The sequence below is a fragment of the Prionailurus bengalensis genome, chromosome B3, assembly GCF_016509475.1.
Source record: "Prionailurus bengalensis isolate Pbe53 chromosome B3, Fcat_Pben_1.1_paternal_pri, whole genome shotgun sequence".
In the NCBI taxonomy this organism is placed as follows: Eukaryota; Metazoa; Chordata; class Mammalia; order Carnivora; family Felidae; genus Prionailurus; species Prionailurus bengalensis.
Genome location: NC_057355.1, coordinates 144,591,842 through 144,609,577, shown reverse-complemented (window position 1 = coordinate 144,609,577; position 17,736 = coordinate 144,591,842). Strand labels below are relative to the sequence as shown.

At 50.3% G+C, this 17,736-nt stretch overlaps 1 non-coding gene across 1 annotated transcript; it reads left to right on the top strand.

The window, feature by feature from the left end:
* Positions 1–11,848: 11,848 nt before the first annotated feature.
* LOC122469737 lies at positions 11,849–11,908 on the top strand. The gene has a single exon (XR_006293620.1). It is a non-coding gene; the product is annotated as a U7 small nuclear RNA (small nuclear RNA).
* The last annotated feature ends 5,828 nt before the right edge of the window (positions 11,909–17,736 follow it).

Below are 17,736 nucleotides of genomic sequence, written 5' to 3'. Positions count from 1 at the left end.
CGCTTGGGGCAGAAATCAGGCTGTCACGGAAAATGGAGGCAGTGGCACTGCCCACACACCTGAGTCCATGGCTGGAGAGTCATGCCTGTGATGACTGGGGCTGTGCCACCACCATGACGAGCTGGCCTGTTCTAATGGCCACACTCACAGCACTGACGGGATAGGTTATTACTACTGGTCTGAAGATGTGAAGATAGCAGGCTGAGGCAGAGGTAACTTGCTTAAGATCTCATAGGTACCAAGATGTGAAGCAGGGGTTCAAACTCGGATACTGCTTGTGCCTAGAGACTTTTTTTTTTAATTATTTATTTTGAGAGAGAGCCAGCATGGGGCCCGACTTGGGGCCCGAACTCACGAACCGAACCGTGAGATCATGACCTGAGCTGAAATCAAGAGTCAGATGCTGAACCGACTGAGCCACCCAGGTGCTCCTGTGCCTAGAGATTTATAACCACCATGAGTGCGTGGGCTGGGTCCTGTTCTGTCATTTCTCCTGTCCCCAGTGTAGCACCAAGCACGGGGGAGCTGTTGACCAGTGCCTGCTCTGAGCTTCAATTTTCCATCTATAAATGGTGATCTTGGTGCAAACGGCGATCTCAGAGGGTGCTCAGGGATCTCTGAGCATCCGCCCAGAAACGGGACACAGTCAGCCTGCCTGCCAGAGGGAGCACAAACCAGGGGCGTCCTGACACCTAGCGGCTGCTCAGCGTAATTGCAGGTCCCAGCCCCAGATGCTCCCAAAACTCGAGGGCTCCTGGTCCTGGTCCTCTCCATGTCCGGTTCAGCAGCTGCCTGCTGCCCTAGACAACTTTCCCTCCTTGCCAGGCAGGGCAGTGCTAAGCCAGAAACTGAAGAGGCTCAGGTGCCTATTTATTCAGTTTCATTTATTTCCATAAGGTCTTTCATTCTAGGATTGCGGGATGGGCAGAGGCTGAATCTCCTTCCTTCCTGCTGAGAGAAGCCTATTGCTGGTCGAACACAACCACACACGTCCATCCAAAAACCTGCTCAGGTCAAGCATATAAGTGTTCACTTTGTTTTGTTTTTTTTGTTTTGTTTTGTTGTTTTTTTTTTTTTTGGTTTATTTGTTTTGAGAGAGTGTGCACATGAGCAGGGCGAGGGGCAGAGTGAGAGAGACAGAGAATCCCAAGCAGGCTCCGTGCTGTCAGCACAGAGCCCGATGTGGGACTCGATCCCATCAGAGCAAGACCATGACCTGAGCTGAAATCAAGAGTCAGATGCTTAACTGACTGAGCCACGCAGGTGCCCCACTAGTGTTCACTTTTAAGAAAGAACCTCCTACGTTACTCCAAAGAATAAATGTAAACATTTTACAGAGACCACCCGAAATTTCCAGCAGAATGCGCTGGGTCTGGTGAGATGTAAAGCACAGGACACCTAGTGTCCTGTTAGGTTAGGACTTAACTTCAGTGCAATGCTCACTTTCGCCATGGGTGGAGGGGAACACGTCAACATTTTTATGGACAAGACAAAACCCTTCTGCACCCTGAAAGTGACAGGACCTAAAATGGTTTATCAGAAAATGTTATTTTATCACAGTAGATGCTGGCATTTCCTGGCATTGCCAGTCAGGCTTTAAGTTTGACATCAATTGCTGTTTCTCTATATTGAACACTCTAGTATGTATGTATGTATGTATGTATGTATGTATGTATGTATGAAGCTTTTAAGTAATCTCTACACCCAGTGTGAGGCTCAGACTCACAACCCTGAGACCAAGAGTCACATGCTCTCCCAACTGAGCCAGCTAGGAGTCCCTAGTATTTATCTTCTTTTTTTTTTTTTCCTTAATGTTTATTTATGTTAGAGAGAGAGAGACAGAGTATGAGTGGGGGGGGGGGTGGGGAGACACAGAATCTGAAACAGGCTCCAGGCTGAGGCGTCAGCACAGAGCCTGATGCGGGGCTTGAACTCAAGAACCGCGAGATCATGACCTGAGCCGAAGTCGGACGCTTAACCAACTGAGCCACCCAGGCACACCCCTAGTATTTATCTCTAAATTGAGTACATAGAGGACCCTGCACTTCCGTTCCTCACCTAGAGTGAAGACAAAAGCAAGACCCTGTACTGAGAGGCACATCACCCATCAAGGCACAGGGAGCTGTCTGTGCATAGCGGCTTGGAGGCTGTCAATGTTTGTTTTTTAAGTAGGTGCCACACCCAATGTGGGGCTTGAACTCACCACCCTGAGACCAAGAGTTGCATGCTCTACCCTCTACAGACTGAGCCAGCCAGGCACCCCTGTCAATGGGTCTCATATCAAAATGGGTGGCGGGGGTCAACTAAGTTCAGGAATCGCTGGGCTTAGACAAAGCTTAACCTGTTTCTTCATGACAGGACTTTTCAGAGCCTCTAGGAAGTCCTTTGAATCTCTGGGGACAGGGGCAGGTGCAACATTTCCCAAGCTACTTGGCTATGGGATTCTTTTGGTGGAACATCAATACCCAGCCCCCGTGGGGCTAGAGATCTACGGGGATACTGGGAGAGCACTATCTAGAACGGGAGCCACGTGTTTGATAAACATGGCCGTTATCGCAGGGTTTTTAAAAATGTTTGTTTATTTTTGAGAGAGCCAGCGCAATGGGGGAGGGGCAGAGAGAGGGAGTCACACAATCGAAGCAGGCTCCAGGCTCTGGGCCAAACCTTGAGATCACGACCTGAGCCGACGTCGGAAGCTCAATTGACTGAGCCACCCAGGCACCGCGTCGTTTGTTTTGCTTTTAGGGAAGGCGGCCAGTCCCTCTTGCCAGGCCTTGTTTTGACCAGAGGGAGTATTCGGCGGCCACACACCAGCCTCACTCCGCCCCCCTCCCCCATGCCCCCGGCCTGTCGAAGGACACGTCTGCTAGGAGGATGGCTTTGCAGTTTGGGCTGCCTCGCTGGCCCCGCAGTGGGTGGCGAGAAAGGCCCGGCTCGCGCAGCATCCTGGCACTGCTGCCACCAGCTGTGTGACCGCGGCTGGGTCCCTTAACCTCTGTGCTGACGTGGCCTTCCATAAATGAGGCCCGTGAGCAGAACCGCCCCCGGGGCTGTGTGAGGTCAAGTGGCAAGGCTGCCGGCACAGGGAGTGATCAATCACAGGCTGTCCTACTGCCGCCATTAGCGGTAACAGTAAAGGAGACGGTGCCCGAGCCCCATCCGCACCGATGGCAGGTCCCAGGTCTGCGGAGGAAGCCGACTTGGGGAACAGAAGGCCTTCAAGGGACAGCTTCATTCTGTGGTGAAACACACAGGCTTCCTTTACCGAAAAGCAAGGAGAAGTCTTGTTTAAATTGCATCTTCGTTTCTTCAGCTTTAAAACAAATCGTGGGGGCGCCTGGGTGGCTCGGTGGCTTAAGCGTCCGCCTCTTGATACTGGCTCAGGTCGTGATCTTGAGGTCGTGGGATCAAGCCCCGCACTGGGCTCTTCACGGACAGCCCAGAACCTGCTTGGGATTCTCACTCTTCCTCTTTCTCTGCCCCTCCCCTGTGCATGCACACACGCTCTCTCAAATAAACGTTAAAAAGAAATAAAACCAATTGTGGTGAAAATACATAAAACTTACCATGTGAACCATTTTTAAGTGTGCAATCAGGGGCACTAAGGAAATCTGTAAATTTGTGCAGCCCTCACTCACCACCATCCATGTCCAGAATGTCTCCATCATCCCAAACAGAAATCTGCAACCCATTAACCATAACTCCCCATCACCTCCAGCCCGAGGGGCGGTTCTGAGAGGGGACAGTCTGGGGTGTGGGGCTTCTCCTCAGTGCCCTTCCTTTTGCAAAGGACCCAAGAGCCCCACTCAGCTGACACCTGTCAGGCAGAACACCAAAACCCAAATGCAGCCCCAGCCCTAGCGTTTACTCAGACTTAAAGCCAAGGAAAAGGTCGGCAGTTTTGTGCTGCTTTAGCCTCCTCAATACTGCACCTTCAGAAGAAAGTGAGGTGCACAACTTCATGTGATGCGGTGCCCTTGATGGGATCCTGGCACCAAAAAAGGACACCAAGAAAAACTAAGAAAATCCGAATTATGGGCTTTAGTAAATAATAACGTATCGGGGCACCTGGCTGGCTAGGTCAGTACAGCATCCGACTCTTGATCTCAGGGTCATGAGCTCAAGCCCCATGTTGGGTGTGGAGCCTTACTTTAAAAAGTAAATAAATAAAATAAAAATGCTCCCACTGTGTTTCCCAGATACTCTTGTTAAAGCACCTGACTTGAAAATAAAAGAGACAGTCAGGCAAGCGATACTGTGATGACCGAATCCACCAGTAAGCCCCTCCTCTTGGGGACCAGACATCCTGATGCTGCTGGTGGGTGGCTGTGGGAGTCGGGGAAAGGCTGCGAGAAGTGGCCACACAGTCTGCACAGCTGCAGGCCCTCCCTGTGCTGTGAACACTGTACCTCTGGGCCCAGGGTTCCAGCGCCTTAATTATGCTCCCAGACCACAAGCTTTGTTTTCTTTTTTAAGGTTCGTTGACTTATTCTGAGAGGCAGAGGCAGCATGAGCAGGGGAAGGGGCAGAAAGAAAGAGAGGGAGAGAGAGAGAATTCCAAACACAGTCTGCACTGTCAGTGCAGAGCCTGATGCGGGACTTGAACTCATGAAACCATGAGATCATGACCTGAGCCGAAACTGAGAGTCGGGATGCTTCGCTGACTGAGCCACCCAGGTGCTCCATCCCAGACCACAAGCTTTTTGAGACCTGGGAACGCCCAATTTTCTAGACACTGGGGCTAATGATGGAAATATAGTCCCACTTCAAGGCTGGGGACACAAGTGACAGGTGGGGTCCCGAGGACGAAAGCTGACCCCCTTCTGGAGGTGCTGCATAGGCCTCCCACATCATTGTTGACCCTCTGAGAGCCCAGCTCTGGGTGTTAGGACACACCGTGTGGCGCTTTCGCTCCCACCGGCTACCTTAGCGTGTGCACACCCTGTGTGGCAGCCTCGGAGCTCAGATACCTGGGCAATGAACGATGCAGAGGGAGACAGACTGGTCAGGGCCAGGTTTTCCCCATGAAGCTTCCACAGCCTAGAGTGGGGGTCAGGGACAGGAGAATCAAGTGGAAGGAACAGGGTTGCTGCCCGTCCTGGGCAAAGATGACAGAGATGCCAATGTGGTTTTGGGGACAGAAGGCATAATGCCTTCCTGCCTCTGGAGGGAAGCTGGCAAGAACAGCAAAGAAGCTCATGTGGGGAGCGGAGCCTGTCTTAAAACGCTTCCACGGCCTTATCTCAGTTAAAATTCCAAGCCCTTTTTGTGGCCACCTGTTACCTCCCTGATGCCTGCCTACTCCTCAAAGCCACACTCCGCTGCAGGTTCCCTCCCACCGTGGGTCCCTTGCACGCACTGCGCCGTCTGCCTGGATGCTCTTCCCTCACTTCCTTCCAAGTCACCTGCTCAGTAAGGCCTACCCTGCCCCTGTGTAAAGTTGTCCCCACCTCTTAGACCCATTCTCAGTTTTGGTTTTTCCCAGTAGCCTGCATCACTTCGAACACGGTGTGAACGTTTACTCTGTTTATGGTCTCTCTCCTGCACTGGAAGGGAAGTTCGAGGAGGGTGAGGATGTCTACCTCTTCTGTTTAATGCTAGATCCTCAGCGCCTGGAGCGAGCGGGTGTTTGACGGATTCTTGTTGAACCGAATGGATCAAGCTGCAGGTGGTTCTCCTGGGGTCCTGGCACATTTCTCCGGCCTTCCTTCCAGTTCGAGGCCCCTCCCTCCCACTGCTTCTCTTCTTCCCGGCTCTGCCTGAGGCCCTCCTGTCCCTCGTGTAACAGGCTCCAGTCGCCAGCCAGTTCTGTCCCAGTCAGGAGGGGAGACTGGGAAGCACCCGGCCCCGCCCTCCAGGGTCACCAGTATCTTGAGCGAACAGCAGTGACAAAAGGGAGCGTCCTCAAGGCTTGGGTGACTCCCAAGGGCAGGGAGAGAGGGTGGTCCCGTTGGCTCATTTCTCAGGGTGCAAAAGCCACCTGGTTGAGGGTCTGCAGGTTGGTCGGGCTGATGTCTAGGTTCAGCCTTGGCTCCTCCACTTCCAGGCCGTGAGGCCTCAGCAGTCTGTCCCCGACTACAGGCCTCAAGTACACTACGGACACTGCTGTTGTAAAGTTTCAGCAACGTTAAAAAAGGAACAAAAGGCCCCAAATGGGAGTCACTTGTGCTAAACCTTTGTCAGCGATCCAAGGCTTCATACCTAACCTAACTGCGGTTTCAGCCCCTCCCGGGAACGGGACCTAATTTAACTAGTCATCTAGAACTACCTGGTTAGCACTAGTGAGGTTATCTGGCTGACAGACGCCTGTCTCTCGCTAGAGGAAGGTGACCTCGCTTGAAAAGAAGCCACCCTTTGCTAGAAACTTCCTTTTTCGGGCCCACTTCGGTCTACGAGAGCCTCCCGTTTTCTACAGCGCCTCAGAGCTCCTTGCCACTGGCGGGATGGGACGCTGTCCCGCTCGGGAATTGCCGAATAAGGCCAATCAGATCTGCAAACTCACCCGGCCGTATCTTGCTCAATCGTCTGCAACGAAAGCCAACGGGCCCGTCACACAACCCTTGGCGGAAGTCAGCCGAGGGCAGGGGCTCTGCTCTGCTCAACAACCTCACCCACGGTCAGCTTTTCGGGACTCCCGGTTGGTCCTTCAGGCCATCGCCCTGCTTTACACGGCCGTGCACGTCCCCGCTGCCGCCCATAGGCCTCCGGCAACGCTGTTCCCTGGACAACCCTGGGACCATCTCACAGGCGAGGGCACCGAGGCCGCCCAGCTCACTCCGAAGGCCCAGCAGGCAGATGGCCAGCCCGTCTGCACAGGACGAGGGCGGAGGCCGGCACCGGCGGGAAGCCTCGGAGCTCCGCCGTCCCCAATTCCGGTCCCCGGTCTAGGTCCCCAGCTCTCTCCCGCCACAGATAAACCAAGAAGGCCGCCGCGGCGGTCACGTGTCCGAGAGTCCGCTGGGTCACGTGCCCCAGCCCGCTCTGTCACGTGAGCCTCAGGACCAATCCCTGAGGCCAGAACAGGGAGGCCTTGGGATTGGCCCATCCCGGCCAGGGGGCGGGACTTTGCTCGAGGACGGAAGCCTTGGCCGCCCCTCCCCGCCCAATCTCTGTGATCCGCGTGAATCTCGCCCTCCCGCGAGACCTGGCGTCGGGCTGCGGCCCCTGACGCCCACAGTGCGCCGGGCCGGAGTGGCGCTGTAGCGTTTCACGGTGGCCTCGCGTGGCGCTTGCGTCATTTTCCCGAGCCGGCCGTGAGATTAGGGCGCTCCTCGCCCTGAAACCTTTGCTCGCCTCCGCACCTCTGTCCCGTTTCGGGAGCCTGGGACAGATATCTTAACGTGGCCCCAGGGGCCAACCACCGTTGTCACTTCCCTGCCTCTGACACCTTGTCCCTCCGGCTTCCGTTCCTTCCTCAGGGTCGTCATGGCCTGACTTGTGCTCCCGGCACTCGTTTGATTTTTGTCGTTCCAGCCAGACTAGGGATACGTCAGCCGTGGTCCTTGGCTGGGCTCCTGGGGGCCGTGACCCCTTCGAATTATATGCACATTAGGCGGTGTCGGTGCTCGTGTTGTCGGGGGTGGCGGTGAGGACGTCCGTCAAACTCAGATGTGGAGAAACCCCAGAGTGGCGGCTCCGCACAGGACCATCAGGGCCCAGCAGCGCCCGCCTGTGTGCTCTGTGGGCACAGGGCCTGCCACGGCGTTCAGGGGTGCTTATTACACGGAAGAGAATCTCCTAACCTCATTTTCCCCAAGTATCCTCTGCTCGCACCTCAGTCTAGTCCCACGGGCCTGCTTCCTATACCTGCGTGCAACTTTTTTAAAAAATATAATTTATAGTCAAGTTGGCTAACATACCGTGTATACGGCGTGCTCTTGACTTTAGGAGTAGATTCCCATCGTTCATCACTTGCAACACCCAGTGCTCATCCCAATAAGTGCCCTCCTCAATGTCCATCACCCATTTTCCCCTCGCTCCTGACCCCCCCCCCCCATCAACCCTGTTTGTTCTCTGTATTTAAGAGTCTCTTATGGTTTGCCTCCCTCCCTCTCTCTGTTTCCCTCCTCCACCCCATGGTCTTCTGTTAAGTTTCTCAAGATCCACATATGAGTGAAAACATACGACATCTGTCTTCTCTGCCTGACTTATTTCACTCAGCATAATACCCTCCAGTTCCATCCGTGTTGCTGCAAATGGGCAGATTTCATTCTTTCTCATTGCCAAGTAGTACTCCATGGTATATATAAACCACATCTTCTTTATTCATCAGTGGATGGACATTTAGGCTCTCAATGATTTGGCTATTGTTGAGAGCACTGCTATAAACATTGGGGTACATGACCTGCACACAACTTCTGACGGCACTTCTCCCTGCTGGGATCATCTCCTTTCCTCTGCTGGGACACTTTTTTTTTCACCTTGCCGTTAAACTTTGGGCCGTGAACTGGCTTGGGGAGGCGTGCAGCACAGCGCCAGAGACTGGAGGCACAGTGGTGAACAGGACAGGTCCAGGCTCGTGGTCTACTCAGGCAGACAGTGAAGTTGGAGACGAGGGAGACTCTGTGAGTGCCTCAGGATTGGGCCCCAGGGAGATCTGAGATTGAAGGATAAATAGCTAATAATCAAGTCAGGGAGAGAGCAGGGAGTGGCAAGTTGGAAGGCTCATAGTGGGTAAGATTTAGCTTGTCATAGGAGGAGAGTAGAGAAGGTAGCAAGGCCAGCGTTTGATCCTTGGAGGGTTGTTAGGTAGAGTGTAGACTGATCAAGTGAGTGATTTTGGAAGCCCCCTCTGGCTGCAGGCAAGAGCCAGATGGCTGTTCATGGGAGGTGGGCAAGGGCAGGAGGGAGGTGGGCAGGCAGGAAAGGAAACAGCTGAGCAAAGGCTGGAGTTGAAATCTGAACACGTGGGGGAGACTTTCTGGGTTTCAGTTTGTCCATCTGTAAAGTGTGGGGGTTGTATTCCCATCTTTAAGGTCCTCCCACCTCTGTCTCAAATTCAGCAACATTTCAGGTGGATGAGAATTTGTAAGTGGTTATAGTGAGGACAGAGAAAGATGAAGGGAAGGAAGGGAGGCAGGAGAGAGAGAGAGAGAGAGAGAGAGAGAGAGAGAGAGAGAGAGACAAGGGGACACGGAGGACGGAGGAGCAGGGTTTCAAGGGGATAGCAGGACCCAGAGGCCTGCCCAGGCCGGAGAGCCGTCCCTAGATTCAGGCCCTCGATGGTACTGCTGTGTGACCTTGGCCGGCTCACCCAGTTCCCTAGGTCTCAGGTTCTGCCTCTCTGATGGAGATACCAGGCATAGATTGATGCTAGGTGACACTGCACTGGTCATGGCTGGGCACATACCAGACTTGAAGGCTGAGGGAGCATTAACTAGGGCATGTTCTGGACACCTGCTCACCTGCACACCGGAGTTCTGAGGGTCCGCCACCAATGCCCAGGGGTTTTAGTTGCTTCATCCATAAATCTGGGGACAAGTGAGGGTGTCATAGAGGGCAAAGCAAGATCTTAGGACCCCACTGACCTGCATTTGGATTCTGACTCTACCTTTGACTAGCTAGTGAGTTCGCGTAAATCACATAATCTCTCAGAACCTCAGTGTTCTCATCTGAAAAATGGGGACTCGCAACACCAACCTGTGAGAGTTCGATCAGACGCTGTGTGCCAAGGGGCAGTCCAGCTTGTCGTAGGCGCTCAGTACGTGTCGTTTCTGTTGCTTCCCCTCTTCCGGCTTTGAGGAGCCCGTGGCTGTCAGGCTGGAGAAATGTAACCGACTACATAATGTTTGTTCCTCTCATCCCACAGAGTTTAATTTCATTAAAAGTCCTTTAGAATGCGTGACGCTGGGAGGGCAAGTCGAGGAGCACAGAGTGTTCAGTTTACAGGGCAGTCAGACAGGGGGTAACATAAAAAGAGCTGAGCAGGCCGAGGCTCAAAGCAGACATTCCGGATGGTGGTGAGGTGGCCTGGCTCCCGTGCTCTGGTGGTGAGAAGGGAGATTGTAAGCCAGCTCACAGGCTGCAGGCAAGCTGGACCTGGCTGATTTCCGATGCTGCACTCAGGCGTTAGACACAATTTTTAAAAAAGGGAATGTATGGCGCGCCTGGGTGGCTCGGTCGGTTAAGCCTCCGACTTCGGCTCGGGTCATGACCTTGCTGTTTGTGAGGTCGAGCCCCGCATCGGGCTCTGCTGACAGCACGGAGCCTGGAGCCTGCTTCCGATTCTGTGTCTCCCTCTCTCTCTGCCCCTCCCCAGCTCGCGCTCTGTCTCTCTCTCTCTCTCTCTCTCTCTCTCTCTCTCTCTCAAAAATAAATAAACATTAAAAAAATACAAAAGGAAATGTAAAGGATTTGTAAAATCAGTGCAAATGTTCCAGAATTCTCCAGACATACCTAAGTCCTTGGGATACTTATCTAGTTTTCTCACATACTAACATTATATATAGTACATGATATGTAGTATATATTAGATTTTAGGATACTATATATATGTTTATGTGTGGATTGCACATAATAGGAATTCCGTGCAGACTGTTTTGGAACTCCCTTGTTTCACCCAAATATGTATCTTGGATAGTTGTTACGTGACAACATTTCATGCTCAAATTATTCTAGATTTGAATCGTGAGGGTTCCTGCAAATTGGCTCCTGTGTACTTTTAACATTCTTTTTTAACATCCATTCTTTGAGCACATCCTAGTTTCTGGTAGGGTGTTTGCAGGAGAGTTGTATCGTGCGGTGGAATTATGACCTTGTTTTTGTTCCTCGTTTGGAGATTAAGTATGGGTTAAGGAGAAGCATGTGGGTGCCAAGTTGACACGGGGCGGACTTGTGATGGTTAATTTTCTGTGTCAACTTGTCTGGGCCATGGTGCCCAGATATATGGTCAAGACTTATTCGGGATGTTTCAGTAAGGGTGTTTTGGGATGAGAGTAACATTTAAATTGGTAGACTTTGAGTAAAAGCAGATTGCCCTCCCGAATATGGGTGGGCCTTATCCAATCAGTCGAAGGCCAGAATGGGTCAAAAGTCTGACCTCCCCCAAACAAGAGGGAATTCTGTCAGCAGATGGCCTTCAGACTTGGACTGCAACACGAGCTGTTCTCTGGATCTGTAGCATGCCGGCCTACCCTGTAGATTTTGGCTTTGCCAGCCTCTGTAATCACATGAGCCAATTCCTTAATATCTATCTATCTATCTATCTACCTACCTACCATCTATCTATTTATCTATCTATCCATCTAATCTATCATCTATCTATCTATCTATCTACCTACCTACCATCTATCTATTTATCTCTCTATCCATCTAATCTATCATCTATCTATCTATCTATCTATCCTCTATCTACTTATCTATCCTCTATCTATCTCTATCTATCTATCTATCTATCTATCTATCTATCTATCTATCTATCTATCCTCTATCTATCCCCTAGCTATGTATGTATGTATGTATGTATCTATCTATCTATCTATCATTTATCTACCTATCTATCCTCTATCTATCTATCTATCTATCTATCTATCTATCCATCCATTCATCCTATTGGTTCTGTATTTCTGGAAAACCCTGATTAACACAGCATGGTTCTCTTATTAAGGAAAGGTTCTTCAAACACTTTTTTTTCACTAACTCCTGATTTAGAGTTTCTAAATCATGTCTGGAGTCAGTTTGGGTTATATTTTCCTAGAAAATTATCCATTTCAAATTTATTTTCCTATTGTTATACAAATTAGTCTCGTGGTTTTAAAAAATGTCTTCTGAATTGATGGTTACTTTTCTTCTGTCATTATTTCTTTTGGATGTTTAGGGGTTCACCCATGCCATTAAAAAACCCCAAGTTGAGCGTTACATCTCTTAGAATTTGTCTAGCAGGTTTTTCAGTGCTTACCGGAAGACCCCTGCTCCCTGCCCATCCCCCCAGAATAAAAAAATAAAATAATAAAATAAAAAAAACCAAATTGGCTAGTGACTTATTTACCTTTTGATGTTTTAAAAAGGTAATTTATTGGGGGCACCTGGGTGACAGTTGGCTAAGCACCCGACTCTTGATCTCAGCTCAGGGCATGATCTCACAGTTCGTGGGTTCAAGCCCCACCTCAGCTCTGTGCTTGGTGATTGGGATTCTTGCCTGCTTGGGATTCTGTCTCTCCTTCTCTCTGCCCCTCCCCCACTTGTGCCCCTCCCCCTCAAAATAAATAAATAAACGTAAAAAAGAAAATAATTTATCAATTTTTCGTTTTTCTGGTTTCAAACTTAATTCACTAAATTCCTACTTTTTTTCTTTCTTAATTGCTACTTTTGAAAAAATTCTATTCAAAAATTTTTCTTAATGAATTATTGCTTTTGGAATGATTCGAATTTTGTTGTTGTTGTTACACTCTGCTTTCTTTTCAGACCAACCCTTGGTGTACCATCGGGTCCTTGGACCTAATATTAGTTTTTTATTATTAAAAAAAATTTTTTTTTTGCTGATTTATTTAAGGCAGGCTTATTGGGATATAGTTTAAATATGGCAAGATCCTATTCTTTAAAATATACTGTTCTAGGAGTTATGACAAATGCATACAGTTGTGTAGTGACCACTTCAATTCAGATACTGAGTTTCCCTGTCACCCCCCAAAAAGCTGCCTTGTGCCCTTCTGTGGTGGCGCTTTCTCTTACCCCAGCTGCTGGCAACCGCAGATTTCTAGAGCTCCCCTGCCCCGAAACATCACGTAAAACGGAATCAAACATCATGTAGCCTTTTGTATCGGTATCTTTTCACTTAGAATAACATTTTTGAGCTTCATCCACATCGAATGTATCAGTGGTTCATTCATTTTTTTTTTTTTAATTGCTGAGGAGTATTCCATTGTATGGATGTATCCAACTGGTTCATCCATTCACAGTTGACGGATATTTTGTTTCAATTTTTGACCACTGCAAAGCTGCTATAAACATTCTGAGGTAAGGCTTCATGAGACCTCCTGTTGTTCCACACTTGATATTGTCAGGATTTTAATTATAGTCATTCACTGTGCATGCTATTGCTATATAGCAACAGATTATAGTGGTTTTAACCGATACTTCCCTGATAACTGATGATGTTGGACATCCTTTACTTTCTGCTTTTAAAAATACTACCTTGGGGGCGCCTGGGTGGCGCAGTCGGTTAAGCGTCCGACTTCAGCCAGCTCACGATCTCGCGGTCCGTGAGTTCGAGCCCCACGTCGGGCTCTGGGCTGATGGCTCGGAGCCTGGAGCCTGTTTCCGATTCTGTGTCTCCCTCTCTCTCTGCCCCTCCCCCGTTCATGCTCTGTCTCTCTCTGTCCCAAAAATAAATAAACGTTGAAAAAAAAATAAAAATACTACCTTGTTCTTTTGCAGCTTTTTATGTTGACATTTAACTTACTTGAACACTTTTGATATGGGTTTTGAGTGCTAGGAATCTGTCTCTGAGTACAACCAACATTGGCTGTATCTCATGGATTGTGACAGGTCATGGTTTTGTTACTACTACTTTTTTTTTTTTGAAATGCTGCATTGATTCTGCGTTTCTCTCTTGATCTTAGAGTTGTTTAGTGGCTTAAACATTTCAAGGCGGAAAGACCTTTGGAGGAATTTTTGTTCTTAATTTCCAGTTTTGTCACAGAGTGCTGTTGTATTATTCTGTGTTGAAATTTCAGATTTTTGTGGCTCAGTATGTGATCAGTTTTCTTTTCTTTTTTTGCGGTCAGTTTTCAAAAATGTTGCAGGTGAAGTTGAAAAGATGTGTTCTCTGATTTAAAGACTAGAATTTAATGTCCATCTGTGGGATCCACCTTTTCATTTTATTTAGATCTACTTTATTTCTAACTTTATTTTATTTTTTAACTTTTTATTTGATGTTTGAATCTGACAGAGAGATTGAAGTCTCCTGTTACCAGTGTGCACCTATGAGTTTCTGCTCTCACTTCCGTATGAAACGTTGGGGCACAGATATTGACCAGTGTTCTTTCTTCATCGTGAATATTATAAAATGTCCTCTTGTGTCTTGTATAATATTTTAGACCTGAAGTATACCTTAATATCAAAATCGCGACCTTTGGTTTTTTTTTTATTTTCACATTTTTAAATTTTTTAATTTAATTTTTAAAAAATTTACATCCCAATTAGTTAGCATCTAGTGCAACAATGATTTCAGGAGTAGATTCCTTAGTGCCCCTGACCCATTTAGCCCATCCCCCTCCCACAACCCCTCCCACAACCCCTCCTGTAACCCTCAGTTTGTTCTCCATATTTATGAGTCTCTGATGTTTTGTCCCCCTCCCTGTTTTTATATTATTTTTGTTTCCCTTCCCTCATGTTCATCGGTTTTGTCTCTTAAAGTTCTCATATGAGTGAAGTCTTATGATTTTTGTCTTTCTCTGACTAATTTCACTTAGCATAATACCTTCCAGTTCCATCCACGTAGTTGCAAATCGCAAGATTTCATTCTTTTTCATCGCCGAGTAATACTCCCTTGTATATATATACCACGTCTTCCTTATCCATTCATCCATCGATGGACATTTGGGCCCTTTCCAGACTTTGGCTATTGTCGATAGTGCTGCTATAAACGTGGGGGTGCCTGTATCCCTTCGAAACGGCACACCTGTATCCCTTGGATAAATGCCTAGTAGTGCCATTGCTGGGTCGTAGGGTAGTTCTATTTTTAGTTTTTTGAGGAACCTCCATGCTGTTTTCCAGAGTGGCTGCACCGGCTTGCATTCCCAGCGACCTTTGTGTTCCTTTAATTTGTCTTACTTGACATATCTTTGCCCACCCTTCCATTGGATCACGTCGTTTTAGGGGTGGTGCTGTGCCCAGAATAGAATTCGATTATCAAACAAGCCTCAGATAAACACAGAACGTAGACTATAGCACAGAATGGCCTTTTTTTTTTTTTTTAGCCAATCTGAACAATACATATTTTTCCGTTTCAACAGAGGAGTTAACCTTAGACTTTTTCGCTAGCAGTGACACGTTTTCAGGTGTCATGATGCTTTATGTTCTATTTGCTGTTTCGTGTGTGAGAGACGTCTTCCCCTCTGTGAACTGCTTCCATGCATCGTTTGGTATTTAGGAAGGCTTGTGTCCTTGTTTCGGTGGTCTTTATAGCAATATATTCACGCGATAACCCTGTCCCCTCCTTCCTTAGGCGCTGGCTGTGGATTCTCGGAAACTAGCCAGTAGCCACTTTCCCCTCCCCCTCATTGTCACCAACCTAACCATTTATCCCAGCTGACACCCGCAAGGGAGCCGCTGAGCTCACACTCCCGTCCACTCACTCTCCCTCTGTTCCATTTTCTGCCAGGTGCAGGATGCCAGAGTGCGACGCTGACTTAGTGTTCGGTCCCCCAGAGCTCTGTCCTTGGTCTGAGTTCCACACCTGAGTACATCCGAGGCCCCCCCCTCACCGACCAAAGCGGAAAGTCCTCTGACGATTTTGTGGTTTTCTGAAGCTTGTTCTGCACGACACTCGTCAGGAAGGGCTCATGGGAAGGAGCTGTTGCGTACCCATAATTAAATTAATTTTTTCTGTGCCCTTTGGAGCCGATGAGCAGTTTCACTGGCTAAAGACAAAAACAGAAACAGAAAGCGAACAACCATTCTTGCCTCACGTTTTCTTGGGAATCTTGAACGTGTCTCTCCGTCGTGTGTAACACGAGACGTCCGCTGAAGTCAGCTGGGCCCGTTTCCGTGGTCTTCGGCCTTGACCCCGTGGCCAGCAGGGCGGGCTACTGTCAAGGTCTGTGACCGCTCAGCGAACACATGAGAAAGCGTCCCACCCCTTCCCAGGACTCTCTTTGGGCAGCCAGGCACGGGGTCTGGTTGTCTCCACTGTTACCGAAATGCCCTGGACTTACACCTGTCTCCACCGCCGGGACGCCCTCCACCCCTGCCCCCAGGCTCTCGAGATCCGTGCTGTTCCGGTCCCCCCTTAGACACCCCGCCCGACCCCCATCAGAGGAGGGTGGCCCCGCTCTGGGACTGTACGACTCTTCTGCTCTCCGATAGTCTCTTCTCGTCTGCCTTTCCCTGCCAGGAAATAAGTTCCAGGAGCACATAGCAGGTGCACAGTAAATAGTATGCTGTAGATGGCTGGGCCTCGGCCGTGCTTACGGCCAGGTGACCACAGGGTGACGGCCCTGCTCTCGCTCCCCGCCCCTTGGCTCTGCCCTGCCCTGCTCTGCCTGGAACTTCACACCCGGCACGCGTGGTGGACGGGCCCCTGGGCACAGATGCCGTGCCAGCCCAGGGGGTCCCGTGCCCCCTTTCCTCTGCCCCCACGCTTTCCATCCGCGAAGGGGCCTCTCCCCTGGCCCTGGTGCTACTTGTTGGATCGGGTCAGGAGATGCATCCCTCTGGGAACATCTGGCTCCAGGTGGGCTGGCTGGGTGCCTCCCACCCCCACATGTGCTCGGTACCGCATTCGGTGAGCTCTTCAATCCCGGTCTCTTCTGCGAGGTGGCGGGGTGCGGAGGATGGCCTACCTTGCTCGAGAAAAGAAACGTCTGTCGAGTGACTGAGCCCGATGCATTATGTTGAAGGGACCACCGGCTTCTAGCTGCCTGCCGCCCACATTAGAAATTGCTTCTCTTTCCTGGATTCTTACCCGCGTCCCAGGAAGAACCAGGTCGCGGGCGGTGGGCGACAGGCGACAGCCGTGTTCGGACTCCTACAGCTCGGGGTTAGGCTTCCGTAGCTTTGCCACTCGCTGACGACAGGTGCACGCACGAGCCCGGAGAGCCACCTGTGCCTCCGAGTTTCCAGCCGCCGGCTGCCTCCCAGCCTCGGTGCGAAGATCCACGGAGGCGATAACACGCGTCAGTGCCGCGCACGGTGCCCGGCAGGCCACGTCTTCAGGACCAGGAACCCTCGGTGTTCTTGCCTGGCCACCGCGTCTCTCCCGTTGCTGCTGCGGCCCAGCCCCCTAGCCCCTCGGCGCGTACGGCGCTCGGGGCCTCGCCGGGTCTTGGCAACGCTCCGCGCGCGTGTCCAGACGCCCGGGTCCCGGAGGCGGTGGGGGGTTCCGCGCCTCGGAGCCGCTGGTCGTTCCGCGCGTGACCCCCCGCCCCCAGCTCACATCCCACCTGGGGGATTCAAGTGTCACATGCCACCTCTGATCTTATCAACCCCCTGTAGTGAATTCTTTTCTTCTTTTTAGTGTTTATTTATTATTGACAGAGAGAGAGCGAGAGCGAGCGAGCAGGGGAGGGGTGGAGAGAGAGGGAGACACAGAATCCCAAGCAGACTCCAGGCTCTGAGCCGTGGGCCCAGAGCCCGACGCGGGGCTCGAACTCACGGACCGCGAGATCATGACCTGAGCCGAAGTCGGCCGCTTAACCGGCTGAGCCACGCAGGCGCCCCAAAACAGGAAAAATTTTCTAATCAGGAAGTACCTAAACTTTTGCTTCACAAAGTAAAAACGATTCCCAAAGAGGCTCAAACAAGTCTTTCGAATATGCGTTTCCTAGAGACATTGGAAAAAAAAATCCACAGGCTGGAAACGATGCAGTGACAGGCAGCATAACGGACTGCATAAACACACAACTCAGAAACCCTTAACTACGTCCCGCCCGCTGCATTCCAGCACTCTCCAGTCAAAGGCTTTCCTTTCTCTGAGTCCACTTTATTTCCTGTGAAACAAGGGCTTTGACGTAGACCAGGATTCCTAGAATTCTGGATTTCATAGGTCAGGAGGCCGATCATCAGTATTGTCGTATT